This window comes from Delphinapterus leucas, chromosome 14, assembly GCF_059928025.1.
Source record: "Delphinapterus leucas isolate spDelLeu-1000000601 "Yukka" chromosome 14, BTC_Dleu_Yukka2, whole genome shotgun sequence".
In the NCBI taxonomy this organism is placed as follows: domain Eukaryota; kingdom Metazoa; phylum Chordata; class Mammalia; order Artiodactyla; family Monodontidae; genus Delphinapterus; species Delphinapterus leucas.
In genome coordinates, this window is record NC_143142.1 from 35,350,202 (window position 1) to 35,370,424 (window position 20,223).

Here is a 20,223-nt window from a genome sequence, read left to right on the forward strand (position 1 = left end):
TGGTCAAGTGGGATTTATCCTAGGGATGCAAGGATTTTTCAATATCCTCAATTAGTGTGGTACACCACATCAACAAACTGCAGAATAAAAACCATGTGATCACCTCACAATAGATGCAGAAAAAGCTTTCAACAAAATTCAACACCCATTTATGATAAAAACTCTCCAGAAAATGGGCATAGAGGGAACCTACCTCAACATAATACAGGCCATATATGACAAACCCACGCTAACATCATCCTTAGTGGTGATAAGCTGGCCGCATTTCCTCTAAGATCAGTAAGATCAGGCTGACAGAATTTCCTCTAAGATCAGGAACAAGACAAGGATGTTCACTGTCACCACTTGTATTCAACATAGTTTTGGAAGTTCTAGCCATGGCAATTAGAGAAGAAAAGAACCCAAAAAACCAAAGAAATCCAAATTGGAAAAGAAGTGAAACTGTCACTGTTTACAGAAAATCCTAAAGATGCTACCAGAAAACTACTAGAGTTCCTCAATGAATTTGGTAAGGTTGCAGGATACAAAATTAATACACAGAAATCTGTTGCATCTCTATACACTAACAATGAAAGATTGGAAAGAGAAATTAAGGAAACAATCCCATTTGCCATTGCATCAAAATAATAAAATACCTAGGAGACAAAAGGCCTGTACTCTGAAAATTGTAAGATGCTGATGAAAGAAATGGAATATGATACAAACAGATGGAAAGATATACTGTGTTCTTGGATTGGAAAAATCAGTATTGTCAAAATGGCTATACTACCCAAGGCAACTACAGATTCATTGCAATCCTTATCAAATTACCAATGGAATTTTTCATGGAACTAGAACAAAAATTTTAAAATTTGTATGGAAACACAAAAGACCCCTAATAGCCAAAGTAATTCTGAGAAAGAAAAATGGGGCTGGAGGAACCAGGCTCCCTGACTTCAAACTATACTACAAAGCTGCAGTAATCAAAACAGTGTGGTGCTGGCACAAAAACAGAAATATAGATTAATGGAACAAGATAGAATGCCTAGAAATAAACCCATGCACCTATGGTCAATTGATCTATGATGAAGATGGAAAGAATATACGATGGAGAAAAGACAGTCTCTTCAATAACTGGTGCTGGGAAAACAGCTACATGTAAAAGAATGAAATTAGAACATTCTCTAACACTATACACAAAAATAAAATGGATTAAAGGCCTAAATGTAAGACCAGGTACTATAAAACTCTTAGAGGAAAACATAGGTGGAACACTCTGACATAAATTATAGAAATATCTTTTTGTATCCACCTCCTAGAGTAATGAAAATAAAAACAAAAATACACAAATGGGGCCTAATTAAACTTAAAAGCTTTTTCACAGCAAAGGAAATCATAAACGAAATGAAAAGACAACCCACAGAAAGGGAGAATATATTTGCAAACGAAGTGACCGACAAGGGATTAATCTCCAGAATATACAAATAGCTCATGCAGCTCAACATCAAAAAAACAAAAACAACCCAATCAAAAAATTGGCAGAAGATCTAAATAGACATTTCTCCAAAGAAGACATACAGATGGCCAAAAAAACATGAAAAGATGCCCAAGTTTGCTAATTATTAGAGAAACGCAAATAAAAGCTACAATGAGGTATCACCTCACACTGGTCAGAATGGCCATCATCAAAAAGTCTACAAACAATAAATGCTGGAGAGGGTGTGGAGAAAGGGGAACCCTCCTATGCTGTTGGTGGGAATGTAAATTGGTACAACCACTATGGAGGACAGTGTGGAAGTTTCCTTAAAAAACTAAAAAAATTAATAGAACTACCATATGATCTAGCAATCCCACTCCTGGGCATATATCTGGAGAAAACCATAATTCAAAAAAATACATGCACCCCAGTGTTCATTGCAGCACTGTTTACAATAGCCAAGACATGGAAGCAGCCTAAATGTCCATTGACAGAGGAATGGATAAAGAAGATGTGGTAAGTATATACAGTGCAATGTTCCTCAGCCATAAAAAAGAATGAGATAATGCCATTTGCAGCAACATGGATGGACCTAGAGATTATCATACTAAGTGAAGTAAATTGGACAGAGAGAGACAATGATATCACTTATATGTGGACTCTAAAAAGATGATACAAATGAACTTATATACAAAACAGAAAGACTCATTGTTTTCAAAAACAAATTTATGGTTACCAAAGGAGAAAGGTGGGGGGAGGGATAAATTAGGAATTTGGGATTAAGAGATACACACTACTTTATATAAAATAGATAATCAACAAAGACCTACTCTCTAGCACAGGGGACTATACTCAGTGTTCTGTAATAATCTATATGCAAAAAGAATCTGAAAAAGAATGGATATATGTACATATATAACTGAACCACTTTGCTATACACCTGAAACTAATACAACATTGTAAATCAACTATACCCCAATATAAAATAAAAATTAAATTAGAAAATAAAAATTAAAAGAAAGTAACTACTGCTCATGATTGTGAAAAAATTTTTAAATATTATTTCCAGATTTTCTACAAATAAATATTTGCTTACTAAGTAAAATATTTTTACTGAAATGGTTCTTTGAAAAGCATGCTGATTTATTATATATAAGCTTTAAAATTTTTTTGAGGTATACTTTTCACATAATAAAATTCTCCAATTATCAGTGTCGAATTCAATGAGTTTTGAAAGCATACATATATATCTACCACCATAATTATGATATAGAACATTTCCTTCATCCCCCAAAATTGATATGTCCTTTTGCAGTCTATCCCATCCTCCCACCCTTGGCCCTTGGCAAATGATTTGTTTTGTATCATTAGTTTTGCTTTCTTAGAATTTCATATAAATGGAATCATAGAATATGTAATCTATTGTGTTTGGCCTTTCACTTAGAGTTTTGAGAAAAGAGTTTATAGATTTTCTACAAATATTTATCTACTAAGTAAAATGTTACATTGAAATGATTATCTGTCAAGTTTGCCAATTTATTTACTGATTTTGCCAAATAAAATTGTTATTTTTGAAGTTTGTTCATTCTTTGAGTATGTGAATATCAGAGGCTTAACTTTGAGCCTTGCTTTAGTTGCTGCCTTTGCTCTATCCTCGCTGTAGGCTCTATCTACCTTGTCCTGTTCTAGTTATCCAAATTCTATGGCTCAAACTCACTCTTACCAGAAAACTGTAGGCCCCCAAATCTTACCTTTTCAGGCTTGGTACTCTAGAGACATATATTTAGCGAATTTGTGTTTTCAGCTTCAGTGAGACTTGGATTTTGTACTGATTGTGTTTCAGAGGAGGATTATAATCACCTTCAATGGCTTTCCCTTCCTTGAAGATGCTGCTCAATTTACCTCATTTGACATATCATGTACCGTTGGCTTACCACATGCTGGGAAGCACCACAGCATTGTTGGCATGGTTTTCTGGTTACCAGAGTTCTTTTACTTCAATTATATCACTTTATTCTCAAAGCAGTCTTACGAAGTTGTAGTTATAATGAGAGAACACGTGCATAGAGGTGAACTGACATGGCTAATAAGTGAACCAAGGCTTGAATTCTATTCTGTTTCCTAAATTAAGACACTTTATGTTGTACCATGTTTGCTAATGAACCTGAGATCTTAATCGGCTCATCAGCTGCTAATCAGAGGATCCGCTGTTTGGCCTGAAGCAAATTTAGAGTGGTTCATATGTAGTCATCCAAACATGCCTTTCTCAGTCTGTGATGTCATCAGTCTTGGATTATTAACACAGTATTTTTTGTTAGAGATTTTAGTGACATTAGTTGAACTGATATCCTGAGTGCAACTCAGAATCAGATAGCCTGCTAAACCCTTGGACATAAGCTGTTAGCACATTTACCATGCAATTGTATTTACCTCAATCAGATTAGCCATTTTAAATTTACATTTTTAAGGAAGCCCTTCTGCAAGATACAGACTTGGACTTGAAGGTGGTGGTTCAAATTGTTAGATTAAGTAACATAAGTACAGGTGCAAATTATTTAATGCACCATGGTTATCTGCTATCAGGGTATAGACAACCCAAAACTCCACTGAGGGTCTTAATTAAATTCATGGCTCTATTTTTTAAAACTTTATTGACTTTTGGCTGCGTTGGGTCTTGTTTCTGCACGCGGGTTTTCTCTCTAGTTGCCACGAGCGGGGACTGCTCTTCGTTGCGGTGCGCGGGCTTTTCATTGCGGTGGCTTCTCTTTGTTGCGGAGCACAGGCTCTAGGCATGTGGGCTTCAGTCGTTGTGGCACACGGGCTAGGTAGTTGTGGCTTGGGGGCTCTAGAGCACAGGCTCAGTAGTTGTGCCTCACGGGCTTAGTTGCTCTGTGGCATGTGGGATCTTCCTGGACCAGGGCTCGAACCCGTGTCCCCTGCATTGGCAGGCAGATTCCTAGCCACTGTGCCACCAGGGAAGTCCAAATTCATGGCTCTATTGACCAGTCTGCTCCAGCTTGAAAGCAAGTCAATACCAGAATACCATGATAATTACATTAAATATTTTCCTCTAAATATTCCTAGGAGTTAACCTAGGTTTTCTAGGGCTTCTGTGAACTTGAGTGAACTTGTTGGACTTTTTCAGTATCAGTCCAAATTCTTGGGACTATATAAAAACAAATTGATCTCTAGGAGTGGAGACCATGAGAAAAATTTTTTTTCGTCAACTTTTTCTGATTAGACTTTGTACTAATTATCAGATAACTGTGACATAACAATGGGATAACTTTGGATGACTAAGGCAAATGAATGGTCATTTGCAGTGTTAAAATCATTTTTGGTCAATATCTTTAAGGAAAAACATATGGTACTTAGCTTGATTTTTAGCTGCTTCTCCCAACATTCCCATATATGCCTTAAATGTTAGTCTTACTGGATATTTGCTATTACCTGAATTTAGGACTCTGCTTTTGCTCATGGACCTTCCTCTGTCAGGAAAAAAACTAGGCTTTGGGATCAGCTGGATCTATATATTGAGTCGTAATATTTGGCTTCTGAGTGAATTTGAATAATTATATAAACTATGTTTTCCTGTTTTGTTTCCTTTTTTGAGGTTAAGAGGCCTAATCTTTGGACCTTGTAGGATTATTATGAGGATGAGGTGAAATAACATATGTGAAGTGCCTAGCGTAGGGCCTGGTACCTAGAAGGTATTCAATATATATGCTTATTTCTCTTTATTCACAGTCTTCCTGGCAGCACCTCTTATTTTATTTATTTATTTATTTTAGCACCTCTTATTTTGTGATCCACCTTTTTCTGTCTCCTAAAGGAAAGCCTTTATTCTTTCTTTTAGAGCCACTTTTCACATACATGGATTATCTAGCTAGGTTTTTCCTCACATTTATCAGGAAATCAGAAAGTGGTTTATTCTGTAGGTGGCTCCCTTTTTTTTTTTTTTTTAAACAATAGATTTTTCATCTCAGGAGATTATGGGAGGTAGGACAATTTTTTTTTTTTTTTTTTTTTTCGGTACGCGGGCCTCTTACTGTTGTGACCTCTCCCGTTGGGGAGCACAGGCTCTGGACGCGCAGGCTCAGCGGCCATGGCTCATGGGCCCAGCCGCTCCACGGCATGTGGGATCTTCCCGGACCGGGGCACGAACCCGTGTCCCCTGTATCGGCAGGCGGACTCTCAACCACTGCGCCACCAGGGAAGCCCAGGACAATTTTTAATTTATGTTTCTCTTATCAGCATATCTAGAACTGCCAATATTTAATGAATGAATGAATGGACTCTTGGCCTTCAGGTATCTTTGAATTCAATGGAATAGACAAGACTCCTGCAAGAAACCATGAGAGCTTAATAAACCACAGTATACAGTAAACACTAAGCTGGGGAACAGATGGAAAGTGATGCAGAAGTTTAGAGAAGCACATCACTTCGAGATCACTGAGCAATGTGAGAAATGGAGAACAGGAACCACATGCTGGTTAAATTTTGGTTTATTTTCTAACTCTAGGTAGTGGCTGTAATGATGTTACTAGACAGTAGGCAGCTAAAATGTGCAAGTTCAGAAGAGTTACAAAGGAAGCATTTTGTTCTTTGTAGATTGTAAGCTTTAAAAATTCTTTTTATAGAAATATAGAAGATAGTGCACACAATTTATTTTTTAACTGGAGGCTAAATTAACAGGATTAAAAAAATCTGCTTCTCTGCATTTTCTACCTTTTGAATGAAAATGTTATTTGGGAATCTTTTCTACAGTTGTTTAGGAGGCTTACTTTTAACATTTTTACAGCTGTATTGAGGTATAATGATATAAATTGCACATTTTATAACATACAGTTTTATGAGCTTTGACTTATGTGTACACTTGTGAATCCACCATCAGAAACAAGATAAACACAGTCATCATCTCCTAAGATTTTCTCATGGCCCCTTATAATCCACCTTCCTTAACCACCCTTCCCCATCCTATCCCCAGGCAATCACTGATCTGTTTTCTGCATCATAGAGTTGTGTGCATTTTCTAGAATTGTACATAGATGAAATCATACAGCAGGTACTCTTATTTATTTTTACCTAGCTTCCTTCACTCAGCATCATTATTTTGAGATTCTTCCATTTTTTTGTGTGTATCGATAATTCATTCCTTTTTATTACTGAGTTGTATTCAGTTGTATGGACATACCACGTATTACCTCTTCATGTACTAGTTTTCTATTGCTGCCATAACAAATTACCACAATCATGATGGCTTGAAACAACACCTATTATTAGCTTATAGTTTTGTAGTTCAGAAGTCTGAGCAGTCTCAGCTGGGTTCACTGCTCAGGATCTCAGAAGGCCAAAAACAAGGTGTTGGCCAGGCTCAGCTCTTATCTGGAAGCTGTAGAGGAAAATCCATTTTCTTTCTTTCTTTCTTTTTTTTTTTTTTTTTTTAACTTTTGGCCACTCCGTGTGGTTTGCAGTGAAAGCACTGAATCCTAACTACTAGACCACCAGGGAACTCCTGGGAAGGATCCATTTTCAAGGTCGTTCAGTTTGATAGCAGAATTCAGTTCTGTTTCTTTGCTGGCTGTTGGCTAGGAGTCAAATCAACTGCTAGAGGCTGCTCTCTGGTCCTTGCCCATGATTCCCTCCATCTTCAAGGTCACAGTAGCACATTGAGTGCTTCTTACCCTTTGACTCTCTCTGATTTTGCCTTGTGCTGCCATCTAGAGACAATTCTCTGTTTTTAAAGGGCTTTTGTGATTAGATTGGACCCACCTGGATAATCTCCCTTTTGTCATATAGTGTAACATAATCATGGGAGTGATAGTTCATCATGTCACAGGTTCCCACCAAACTCAAAGTGGAGGTTATACAAGTCACTGGGAGTCATTCTTAGAATTTTGCCTAATATGACCCAACCTCTGGCCCACAAAGATCCATGCCTGTCCCACAAGTGAAATACATTCAACCTATCCTAAGGTTCGAAATAGTATCATTCCATCATATAAATTCTACTGGCTTAAAAGTCCCAAATCTCATCATCTAAATCTAAATCAGGTTAGAACAGGCTCTGGTGTAATCCATTAAGTACAGCTCCTGGGCAAAATTCCCTTCAACTGCCTCCAACATTCCCACAGTAGTTGGATGGGCATAGCATAAGAGTTATAGCTATTCCAGTTGAAAAATAGGGGAGGATGGAAAAAAATAACAATTTTCCTTGTCCAAAGCAGTTAAAAAATCCAGCCAGGTAAACTCCAGGCAGAGTTCTTTGATTAAAGCTTCAAGGCCTGGCAATAATGGGTGGTTCCGAGCTCTGCACTTTGGGTTCTTGGCTCCATCCTCTGAGCTCTGATTCTGCTCTCTAGGCTTTTGTTTTCATCTTTTGATTCATTCTTTTCTTTCTTTTTTAAAAAAGTTGAAGTATAGTTGATGTACAGTAATATTATATGTTACGGGTGTACAACACAGTGATTCACAATTTTTAAAGGTTACATTTATAGTTATTATAAAATATTGGCTATACTCCCCATGTTGTACAATAGATCCTTGTAGCTTATTTTATACCTAATAGTTTGAATCATCCTTTTCTATAAAAGGTAGCATGTGTTTACAGCTGAATTATTTTATCAGCCTCCTCCTGTCAGTAGAATTTGGGGGACTTGACAGCCTTTTTTTTTCACTTTATACTCTCTCACGTTCAGTCCACACTGGTATTATGTCTGCTGATATAAAATTCTCAAAAACCTATGGATCTTGTTTGGAATTCACTCCCATCAGACAAGAGCCAAATCCACAAATCTTTTAAAGATCTCTGTGTTTTGGCTGAGGGGCAGTGCTCTTAAACTATCTCAAGGCCCTCTTGATTGACTGAGAAAATCTGTTAGGAACACGCTTAATCACTTGGAAGGATCTTTTGTGTGGCTGAGTACTCTGACCTTTTGATCTTTCCAGGGTTTCAGCGAAGAGTTGTATGGTTACATGCCCAGCCTGAGCCTGTTCTTAATGCCATGATTTCAGAAGCAATCTCTTACTTTTAGCATCTCTTTCCATCTGGATAGGCCGAGAATTTCCCAAATCAGCAAGTCCTGACTCCTTAGCAGTTCTTTCCTCAATTTATCTCCCCTTATATTTTACTATAAGCAGCAAGAAGAAAACAGGGAACACCTTCAGCCCTTGGCTTGGAATCTCCTAAGTATTCAAGTTCATCACTTTTGAATTTTCCTTTCTCCTATATAACTGCAGGATATAATTTTGCTAAGTGTTCTGTCTCTACAAGACAAAGATTTCCTTTCTTCTAGTTTCCAAATGCATGTTCCTCTGAGTTCCATTCAGTTCTTTCTGGGTCCTCACCAGCAGTATCTTTAAAGTCCATATTTCTACTAACAGTCTGTTCAAGATTTCCACCATGCTCCTCAAACTCTTCCAGTCTCTCTCTGCCCATTGCCCAATTTCAAAGTCACATTTTAGGTGTTTATCATCATGACACCCCACTTCCAGGTACCAAAATATGTATCAGTTTTCTATTGTTGTGTAACAAATTACCATATAGTAGTTTAAAACAACACTATTTATTATTATTATTATTAATTTCACAAATCTGTAGGTAAGAATTCCAGGCAGGCTAAACTGGATTCTTTGCATAGAGTCTCAGGAGGCCAAAGCAAGGAATTGTTGGTCAATCTGGGCTCTTATCTGGGGGCTCTAGGGAATAGACTGCTTCCAAGCTCATTCAGATTGTTGACAAAATTCAGTTCCATGTGGTTGTAGGACTGAGGTCTCTGTTTCCTTGCTGGCTGATAGCAGAGGTGGCTCTCAGCTCCTAGAGGCTGTACCCCCTCCATCTTCAGAGCCAGCAACAGTGTGTCAAATCCTTCCTGTGTTTCCAGTCTCACTGACTTCACCTTCTGCCATCAGCCAGAGAAAACACTCAGCTTTTGAAGGGTTTTGTGATTAATTAGTTCACCTAGATAATCTCCATTTTGCCACATAAGGTAACATAATCATATTCATAGGTTCAGCTCATAATCAGAGAAGAAGAGAGTATATTAGGATGTGGGTTATTGGGGGTCATTCTTAGAATTTTCCTACTATAATTCTTCTGTCGATGGACATTTGTGTTGTTTTTAGTCTGGGGCTATTATAAATAAAGTTTATATGAACATTCCTGTGTGAGTTTTTGTATAGAGGTAAAGGTCAATGTTCATTTTTTCCCAAATGTATAACCAGTTATTTACAGCACTAATTGCTGATAAATCTTTCTTTTCCACTATTGAGTTGCCTTGGCATCTTTGTTGAAAACAATTGACAAAGATATATGTGTCTATTTCTGGATTCTCAGTTTTGTTCCATTGAATTATGTCTTCATTTATGTCAGTTCCACACTATCATGATTACTGTAGGCTTGAAATCAAGCAAGATCAGTTCACAACCTTTATTCTTTCTTACTTTTGGTCATCACTTAAGAGATATTATCTTTGTATGTAAATTTCCATTTAAAAATTAGTGAAATCAAACAGTTAAGAATGTTTGGCCATTTATATTTCTTTCATGGATCATCAGTAGTTCCTTCTGATTATCCATTTTTCTGATGAGGCATTCATATTTTAAAATTAATTTTTCTAAGGTTTGTATTATAGAAATTTCAAATACATGCAAAATAGAGACAATGATATAATGAATCTTTGTGTATCCATCATCCAACTTCAGTAATTATCAACCTATGGCCAGTTTTTGATTAATTCATACCCCTGCCCACTCCTACCTGGATTGTTAAAAAGAACATCTCAGACATCATATTATTCCTTCTGTGGTGTCCTCATTTTACACATGAACCAAGTGAGATTCAGAGAGTTTAAATGATTTGGCCAAGGTCACATGGCTAGTAAGTGGCAAAACTGGGACCTGAACCCCAGTCTGTTTCACTCCAAAATCAATCAATCTTTCCTCTCTCCCTCCCTCCCTCCCTCTCTCTCTCTCTCTCTCTCTCTTTCTTTCTTTCTTTCTTCTTTCTATTTTTAAACCACTTCATTGAGGTATGAATGACATGTACAAAGCTGTACATATTTAATGAATACAACTTGATGAGTTTGGGGATAAGCATATACCCCTAAAACCATCACTAATATCAAGGCCATAAACATGTCCATCACCTTCCCAAAATTTTCTCCCACTTCTATTATTGTTATTATTTTGTGTGTGCCTTGTGTGTGTATTAAGAACACCTAAGATCTACCTACTTAGCAGATTTTAAGTATACAATACAGTATTGTTAGCTCTAGGCAATATGCTGTATAGCAAATCTCAAGAACTTACTTATCTTGCACAACTGAAATTTTGTGCCCTTTGACCATCACCTTCCCATTTCCCCCTCCCTTTTCTGGTAATTGCCAGTCTACTCTCTGCTTCTATGAGTTTGATTATTTTAGATTTCACATATAAGTAAGATAATACAGTATTTATCTTTCTGTCTGGCTTATTTCACCTAGCATGATGTTGTTTTGGCTACTCTAGGTACTTTGAATTACTGTATAAATTTTAGAATCAGGATAACAGTTTCTAGAAAAATACCTACTGGGTTTTGGTTGGAGATAAGTTGAAGCTATTAATCAATCTGGAGACACTTGCCAATATTTCTTTGTGCAGGTGGGGCCCTTCCCCCACCTTCTGCAGCGCCCCTGCATTCTTGGGCACGGTTGAGAAAGCTGAAATTATGCTTCCATGTGGCTCCCTCACTCCTTCACATTCCACATCCTGGACACCATTAGGCGTGCTGCCAAGGTGCCTCACATGTCCTCTTCTCACCTCCATACTTCTGCCTGCCATTAATTCTTCTACCCCAGGAAAGGAAAATGGAAAGGGAAAATGGGAAAAGATGGGAAGATGGCAAAGGAAGGGGATCTGGGAAAGGAAGGTAACAAGACTGAAATTTCTGAAACCAAGTAAAGAAAATGCTTAAACAAGCAGTTGGTTAATCAACTGCATCAATGATGCATATGTTTGGAATAAAATGAATGCGCACCAGATTGGTCATTTTAACACAGGTGATTTTAATGGAGTAGCAGTATAAAAGTCTAACTGGAGTGAATTAAAGAGATAACAGAGGGGAGGAAGATGGTGAGAATTAATATAAATCATTCTGTTAAGGAATTTTGTTATATAGAATGAGCAGAAAAATGGGAAGTAACTGGAAGCAGCTTTTAATTTAAATGTCTTACTATTTCATTACAAAAAAACCATTGTCGTTCCCAGGACTTACAGGAATGAGTATTTCTTCCAGCTGGGTTTAGGTCATCTGGGGGTAGTATAATCTTGTCCAGTAGAGTGCTATACTTTTTTTTTAACTAACTTAAAAAAAATTTTTTTTCTATTTATTTATTATTATTATTATTTTTGGCGGCGTGGCATGTGGGATCCCAGTTCCCTGACCAGGAATCAAATCCGTGCTCCCTGCATTGGGAGTGTGGCGACTCAACCACTGGACTGCCAGGGAAGTCCCTAGAGTGCTATACTTGAAAGAATCAGCACTTACATTTTCACAGAGAATATAGGAAGAGCTGTATTAAGAATCAGAAGAACTGGACTGAAGCTGACACAACTTGTTATTGATCCTGGTAAAATCTACTGACATCTCTGGCCTCACCAGCTCACCTCATGTAGTGGTTTTGAGTATCAAAATGAGACTATGTATGTGAAGATATACTGTCTACTTAAACAATAATTTGTTTTTTGTTGTATCCTTAGTGCCTAGAACAGTGGTGTCACCTAGTAGGTCTTCAATAAATATTTGTTGAACAAATAAATGAATATATTTTATTGTACATTGTACATTAAAGTGAATAAAGCACTATTGCATATTAAATGATTAATGGAAATTAACACAAATCTCTTAATTTCAAGTGAGATACTCTTGCCATTACTAAAAATTGCATTGCTAAATTTACTTTGCGAGAAAGGCAATGTACCATTGCTATTATTATCTTCATAAGAGTGAATTGGTCAATGTAAGTGTTTCACTAAATAGTCTGAATATTTTCTCAATGTATTCACTAAATATTTTCCAGATATGGAAAAGTTGATGCTTTTATTGATTAAAAAGAACCATTCCATATATTGTGCATTTTTCCCTTATATTTCCTTGAGATAGACCAGCTTAGGGGTTATTATATGGACTATGTAGTTGAGAAGATTAGAATTTGGAGAAGTTAAGTCATTGACCATAGCTTATGGAGCTAACAAGTAATGAAGCCTGAAATACAGACTTTCAATCCTTTGATTACTTCACTTTCAGCGACATCATCAAACTTCTCTTGAAAGGAAGGGGGCATCTAATGGTAGAAGTGAAAGGAGATGCACTAAACATTTTAGGGACGAATTTGCTTTGAAACGACACAACTGAGATTATCTTAGCCTAAAACAGAAGTAACCTATTTCAACATGAACAAGTATGAATGCCATTTTGTCCTTCTAAGTACTGTTCAACTGTCTTCCTGCCGTGAGAATATTTTATGTTGATAAAGAAAGCTAGTTTAGGGCTTCCCTGGTGGCGCAGTGGTTGAGAGTCCTCCTGCCGATGCAGGGGACACGGGTTCCTGCCTAGTCCGAGAAGATCCCACATGCCGCGGAGCGGCTGGGTCCGTGAGCCATCATGCATGGCCGCTGAGCCTGCGCGTCCGGAGCCTGTGCTCCGCAACGGAGAGGCCACAGCAGTGAGAGGCCCGCGTACCGCAAAAAAAAAAAAAAAAAAAAAAAGAAATCTAGTTTAAAAATAAGAGATACACTACCTACGTAATTATTTCTAGGTCTCACAACAATCCTGAAAGGAAGCTATTGTTATTGCTGCTTTACAGATGATGAAAGGGAGATCCAAGGTCTCACAGCTAGTAAATGGCAGAACTAGGACTCAAGGCCAATTAGGCAAGATTATAAACCCTTTAATGTCCACTGTGCACAGGCATTCCCACCAGGCGTTATGCCAGTTGCTCTAAGTAATGCCAGAATATGCTGCTTTTAGCACAAAGGTTTCTTCTTTCTGGTTCAAATATGGAAATTAATCAGCATGTACCCATTTTTTCTGGTCTCTAGAGTGAGATGGTATATGCTGTCATTGAAATGCCAACGTACAGATACCATAAACTTAGAATGTTGAGAAATATGGTATATTTCTTGAGACCAATGAGAGCTGGAACTATCATCTGTCCTGATGAAAGAGACAGGTGGATAAAATAATTCAGTTAGTTTTCTTTTAAGCTACAGTAAAAAATATTATTTAAGGATCAATAAAATGACAACTCTGAATATCCAGAATATACCTCTAACTGCATTACATGAAATTCCCAAAATGTAGCTTTCATTATAAAGTTTTATCTTATCTCTATGACATCTGTAAGTAATTTTCAACCTTTATTCATTTTCTCATTCTCTGTACTTGAGCTGTTGCATTTTGTATTGATAATTGCTTATTATTCTTCCTCATTTGCTATATAACCTGAATGGCATTTTGTTTTTTGAGTGCCTTAGGTTGATGGAAACATTAAAGGCAAATTTCAATTATACAATACAGTATTATCAACTACAGTCACCATTTATACATTAGATCCTTAGACCTTATTTATTTATTTATTTAACATCTTTATTGGAGTATAATTGCTTTGCAATGGTGTGTTAGTTTCTGCTTTACAACAACATGAATCAGTTATATATATACATAGGTTCCCATATCTCTTCCCTCTTGCGTCTCCCTCCCTCCCACCCTCCCTATCCCACCCCTCCAGGCGGTCACAAAGCACCGAGCTGATCTCCCTGTGCTATGCGGCTGCTTCCCACTAGCTATCTACCTTACTTTTGGTACTGTATATATGTCCATGCCTCTCTCTCGCTTTGTCACAGCTTACCCTTCCCCCTCCCCATATCCCCAAGTCCATGCTCTAGTAAGACCTTATTTATTTTATAGCTGAAAATTTGTATCCTTTACCAGACTTTCCCTATTTTCCTCACCCCCCTTAATCCCCAGACCCTGGCCATCACTGTTCTGTTTTGTTTCTATAAGTTGACTTTTTTTTTTTTAAAGGTTCTACATATACGTAATACCATGCAGTGTTTGTCTTTCTCTGATATATATATTACATATGTTATATATATAACATTTTATTTATCCATTCATTCGTCAGTGGACATTTAGGTTGCTTCTGTACCTTGGCCATTGTGAATAATGCTACAATGAACATGGGAATACAGATGTCTTTTCAAGATAGTGATTTCACTTCCTTTGTATATATACCTAGAGTGGGATTGCTGGATCATATGGTAGTTCTAGTTTTAATTTCTAGAGGAAACTCCATGCTGTTGTGCATAGTGGTTGTAACAGTTTACATTCCCACCAACAGTGCACAAGGGCTCCTTCTTATCCACATCCTTGCCAGCATTTGTTATCTTTTAGCTTTTTGGTAATAAGCATCCTAACAGGTGTGAGGTGATACCTCGCTGTGGGCTTTTTTTTTTTGGCTGCACCACGTGGCTTACAGGATCTTAGTTCCCCAACCAGGGATCGAACCTGGGCTCCTGACAGTGAAAACCCAGAATCCTAATCACTGGACCGCCAGGGGGTTCTCTCATTGTGGTTTTGATTTGCATTTCCCTGATTATTAGTGATGTTGAGCATCTTTTCATATACCTATGCCCATTTGTAGGTTTTCTTTGGAAGAAGGTCAATTCAGGTTCTTTGCCTGTTTTTAAATTTGGTTGCTTTTCGGCTCTTGAATTGTATGAGTTCCTTGTATATTTTGGTTATTAAACCCTTATTAGACATGTGGTTTGCAAGTATTTTCTCCCATTCCATAGAACTTTTCTTTTTCCTTTTTTTGATATTAGATGGATATTTTATTTTATTTTAAGTTTATTTTTTAAATTGGAGTATAATTGCTTTGCAATATTGTGTTAGAACAATGCAAGGTGAATCAGCTATATGTATACATATATCCCCTCCCTCTTGAGCCTCCTTCCCACTGCCCCCGCGGCCCCCACCAATCCACCCCTCTAGGTCATCACAGAGCATGAGCTGAGCTCCCTGTGCTATACAGCAGCTTCCCACTAGGTATCTATTTTACACATGGTAGTGTATATATGTCAATGCTACTCTCTCAATTCTTCCCACCCTCCCCTTCTCCCCATGTCCACAAGTCCATTCTCTACGTCTGCGTCTGTTTTCCTGCCTTGCAGGTAGGTTCATCAGTACTGTTTTTCTAGAGTCCATATATATGCGTTAATATACAATATTTGTTTTTCTTTTTCTGACTGACTTCACTAGTCTTTTCATTTTGTTGATGGTTTCCTTTGCTGTGCAGAAGTTCTTTAGTTTACTGTAGTCCCTCTGTTTATTTTTGCTTTTGTTGCCTTTGCTTTTGGTGTCAAGTTAAAAAAAATCATTGCCAAGACCATTGTCAAAGAGGTTACCCCCTCTGTTTTCTTCTAGGAGTTTTATTGTTTTAGGTCTTACATTCAAGTCTTTGATCCATTTTGAGTTGATTTTTGTGTATGGGTCCAGTTTCATTCTTTTGCATGTGGCTTTCTAGTTTTCCCAACAACATTTACTAAAGAGACTGTATTTTCCCATTGTATATTCTTGTTTTTTTGTCATAAATTAATTAACCGTGTATGTATGAGTTTATTTCTAGGCTCTCTATTCTGTTCTGTTTATTTATGTGTCTGTTTTTGTGCCAATACCATACTCTTTTTATTACTCTAGCTTTGAAATAATATACTTTGAACTCAGGAAATCAGCTTTATTCTTCCTTCTCAAGATTACTTTGGCTATTCAGAGTCTTTTGTGGTTCCATATACATTTTAAGATTGTACTTCTATTTCTGTGAAAAAAGCCATTGGAATTTTGATAGGGATTTCAGTGAATCTGTAGATTGCTTTAGGTAATATGGGCTATTTAACAGTATTAATTCTTCTAATCCATTAGCATGGGATATCTTTACATTTGTGTATTCTGCAATTTCTTTCATCAATATCTTATAGTTTTCAGCATACAAAATTTTTACCTTCTTAGTGAAACTTATTCCTAAGTATTTTATTCTTCTTGATGCTATTATAAATGGGACTGTTTTCTTAATTTTTCTTTCCAATAGTTTGTTATTATTGTATAAAAATGCAAATGATCTTTATGTGTTGATTGTGTATCCTGCAACTCTACTGAATTTGTTTATTAGTTCTAACAGTTTTTTTTGATGGAGTCTTTATGGTTATATATATAATCTTATAGCCACTAAGGTGCATAGGAAGTCTGCCCTACATACTTTAATAAGAACATTACCTAGAATGGGCATTTCCATATTGTAATACCAGATCATAATTCTGACTTTTTTAAAAAAAATAAATTTATTTATTTGTTTGTTTTTAATTTTGGCTGTGTTGGGTCTTTGTTGCTGCGTATGGGCTTTCTCTAGTTGAGGCAAGCGGGGGCTACTCTTCGTTGCAGTGCACGGGCTTCTCATTGTCGTGGCGTCGCTTGTTGCAGAGCATGGGCTCTAGAGCGCAGGCTCAGTAGTTGTGGCGCGTGGGCTTAGTTGCTCCGCGGCATGGCATGTGAGATCTTCCCGGACCAGGGATCCAACCTGTGTCCCCTGCATTGGCAGGCAGATTCTTAACCACTGTGCCACCAGGGAAGCCCCTGACTGTGTTTTAAAAGAAAGTATTAAATAATGGCTATCTCCTTGTTTAGTAAGAAAGGTAACTGTGATATTTGTTAAGAGTTCCAGCAAGAAAAGCAAAGGTGCTAAGCTTTATGTTTACCTTTAAGTAATACTTAGTAATGTGAGGAAATGAGGACTTGCTGTAAAATTCCCAGGTACCCTTCTTTCTGTCTTTAATATCATTTTTATCTTAGAGTCCTTCTTTTTCATTTTAAGATGCTCTTGATTCTAAAAGAACTAATTTATCTTTTACTATGCTCCCAAAGAATTTCTGAAGCAATTTGACTTATCTTGGGACCAGGCCCAACATTAAAGTGAAATCTTTTTTTTTTTTTTTTTTTTTTTTTGCGGTAGGCGGGCCTCTCACTGCTGTGGCCTCTCCCGTTGCGGAGCACAGGCTCTGGACGCGCAGGCTCAGAGGCCATGGCTCACAGGCCTAGCCGCTCCGCGGCATGTGGGATCTTCCCGGACCGGGGCACGAACCTGTGTCCCCTGCATCGGCAGGCGGACTCTCAACCACTGCGCCACCAGAGAAGCCCAAACTGAAATCTTTTTAATGGTAATATTATTATTTTTTTTTACATCTTTATTGGAGTATAATTGCTTTACAATGGTAATATTATTTTCTCAAATGTTTTATGGTCCTTTGGAGTATTGTCAAAAAGGTATGTAACCTTCAAATAAATCTTACTCTAGGAATTTCCTCTTAAATTATAAAAAACCAACTCTAATTTGTGGATTGATTTTGTGGAGAATGCTTAATAATAAAGTATCAACATAGAGTTCCTAGATTCCTCACCTAACCCTATTAAAAAAAACCTTGACAATGTTATTTCCATTTTTTATTTGCTTCATATGAAAATTATATTTAGGAAAGATATTAGCAATGAGTTGAACAATCATTTTTCCCATATATAAACTTTCTCCTTGAACATGACTGACTCTGTGTTCCATTGTGACAGGATAAATTCCAACGTTTATGTATGACGTACAATTGAACTCTTAGCTAAATGGAAGAAAGTGGGGAGTGAAATGTGCATCTTGCCCTATTCTTCTTTGAAAGGGATTATAATACTGAATTGAGGTGATTAACGTCTCTTGGTGGCATTTGTGACACACGAATCAAGTGCTGTTTTGTTTAGGCATGCTGAGATATTGTCGACACCATTCCTTTCCAATAGAACTTTCTGTAGCAGTGGCACTGGAACTGTTCTATATCTGTGCTGTCAACAGAGTAGTCATGTGGAGCCCTCAAGTGCTTGAAATATGGCTAGTGGACTGAGGAACTGGAATTTTCATTTTATTTCATTTTAATTAATTTAAATTTAAATCTAAATAGCCACATGTGACTAATGGTTACTTTATCAACTCAGACTCTCAAATTGATTTTTTTCATAAGTAGTATTTTGTAAACAACAACAAAAAAAGGAATTTGAGTTACCAAAAAAATATGTTAAGTGCGCACAGCTTCTCTCTGTCTCTGTGTAGTGGATTCTGTTAAGTTGTTTTTGGAGAGGAGGCAGTATAGTATCATGGAATGGGAAGACCTGTGTTCTGAACTGGCTATGCCATTAAGCAGCTTGGACAAATTATCTCCCTGGACTGTTACTTACTCATAAAATGAGGGGTCTTTTGTTTTTCAAATTTATATTTAACAATGGAAACATATCTTTCTCAAAAGAAAGATAGAGGTGAAAGTTAGGGGTGGGATGAGAAGGGGCAGCAGAGTCCTGTGCATTAAGCTGTCCCTTTATCTCTCAGTAATTCCCAAGCTCCTCCACTACAGTACAGAACCCATTTCACAAAGCACTCGAGTTGATGAAATCCAGGGTTCCTTTTAGCTCTGATAAAGTATGGTTTCAGTAGGATTACATGTGGAGTTTTCTCTCTATTGATATCATCTTGGTAACAGTTATTCTCCAAAGGCCAATCTTTACATGTATTTTGACCCAATTCAGCTCATTAAAGTTGAGTTTGAGAGGTACTCAGGCCATTCGATGGGGAGAGGTTTGTGTTCTCTTAGCTCACCAAAAATGAAGCTAAAAATAAGAGCTTAATAGACATAGCAGATATGGGCAGGTCCAAATAAAATATGCATGCAAATTAAAAAAAAAAACACTTAAATTTCCTCCATTGGGAATGGTTTTTTATCATTTTGACAAATTCAGGACTGAGTTTCATAAAAGAAAACATGATTGAAATGGTTAAATTGATAATGTAGAGACTTACTCTTTACTCTGTGGGCTCAAGGAGCCACACTTGCTCGTCCCTGGCTTCTAGGGAAAAGTAACTGAGATATTTAATGGAGTCCTCAGGTGCATACAGTTAGACTGTGGGGTGGAAATTGGCATAAAGGGGAAAGTTTCAGAGGGAAGTATAAGGAGGTTAAAAGTGCTTTTTTCTGCATGATTTTTGGGGGGAGTGGGCATCTATTTTGTATCTCTTCCTCTCCCTTTTCCTTCCCTTCCTTTTCATTGCCCTTCTTTTCTCTCCAATATGATGGTAAGAAGGGCCCAGGTCTACCTCCCCTTTCACTTTCATCCTTTGAAAGCTTAGCAGGCACTAGGGTAAAGTACAGAGGATGAGTGGAGAGTACAATTCTAGCCTTGGAAGGAGTCTTTGCATTACTTATGGTCCGTCTAGGCTCACCTGGATAGGAGAGGTCTCAGGGGCTTAGGACCGGAAACATGCTCCCAAGGATCTCTGATGAGGTTAGGCAGTCAGTGGAGGAATCAGGAACTTGAGAGATTTTGTCAACCTTTCCATTTGTTAAGACTAAGAAATATAGTATTTTTGTTATTACATCACGCTATGATTTTAAATGTATTGATGGGAAGGATGGTTCATTGTTTCCAAGGGTACAGTGTTCTATAGTAAGTTCAGCTCTGAAAGCTTTTAATTAAAAAAATATATTTTTCCTTTCTTGGCGTTCTTGAAATTTAGCAAGTGAACGAATGTAAAGAAAGGAAAACGAGAAAAAAAGCTTAGGTTAAAAAAATGTCAAGCATTTTGATTATGCTTGTATACAACATGTCTCAAGGTTGTTCTATTCTATTAAATACAATGGGACAGCTGAGC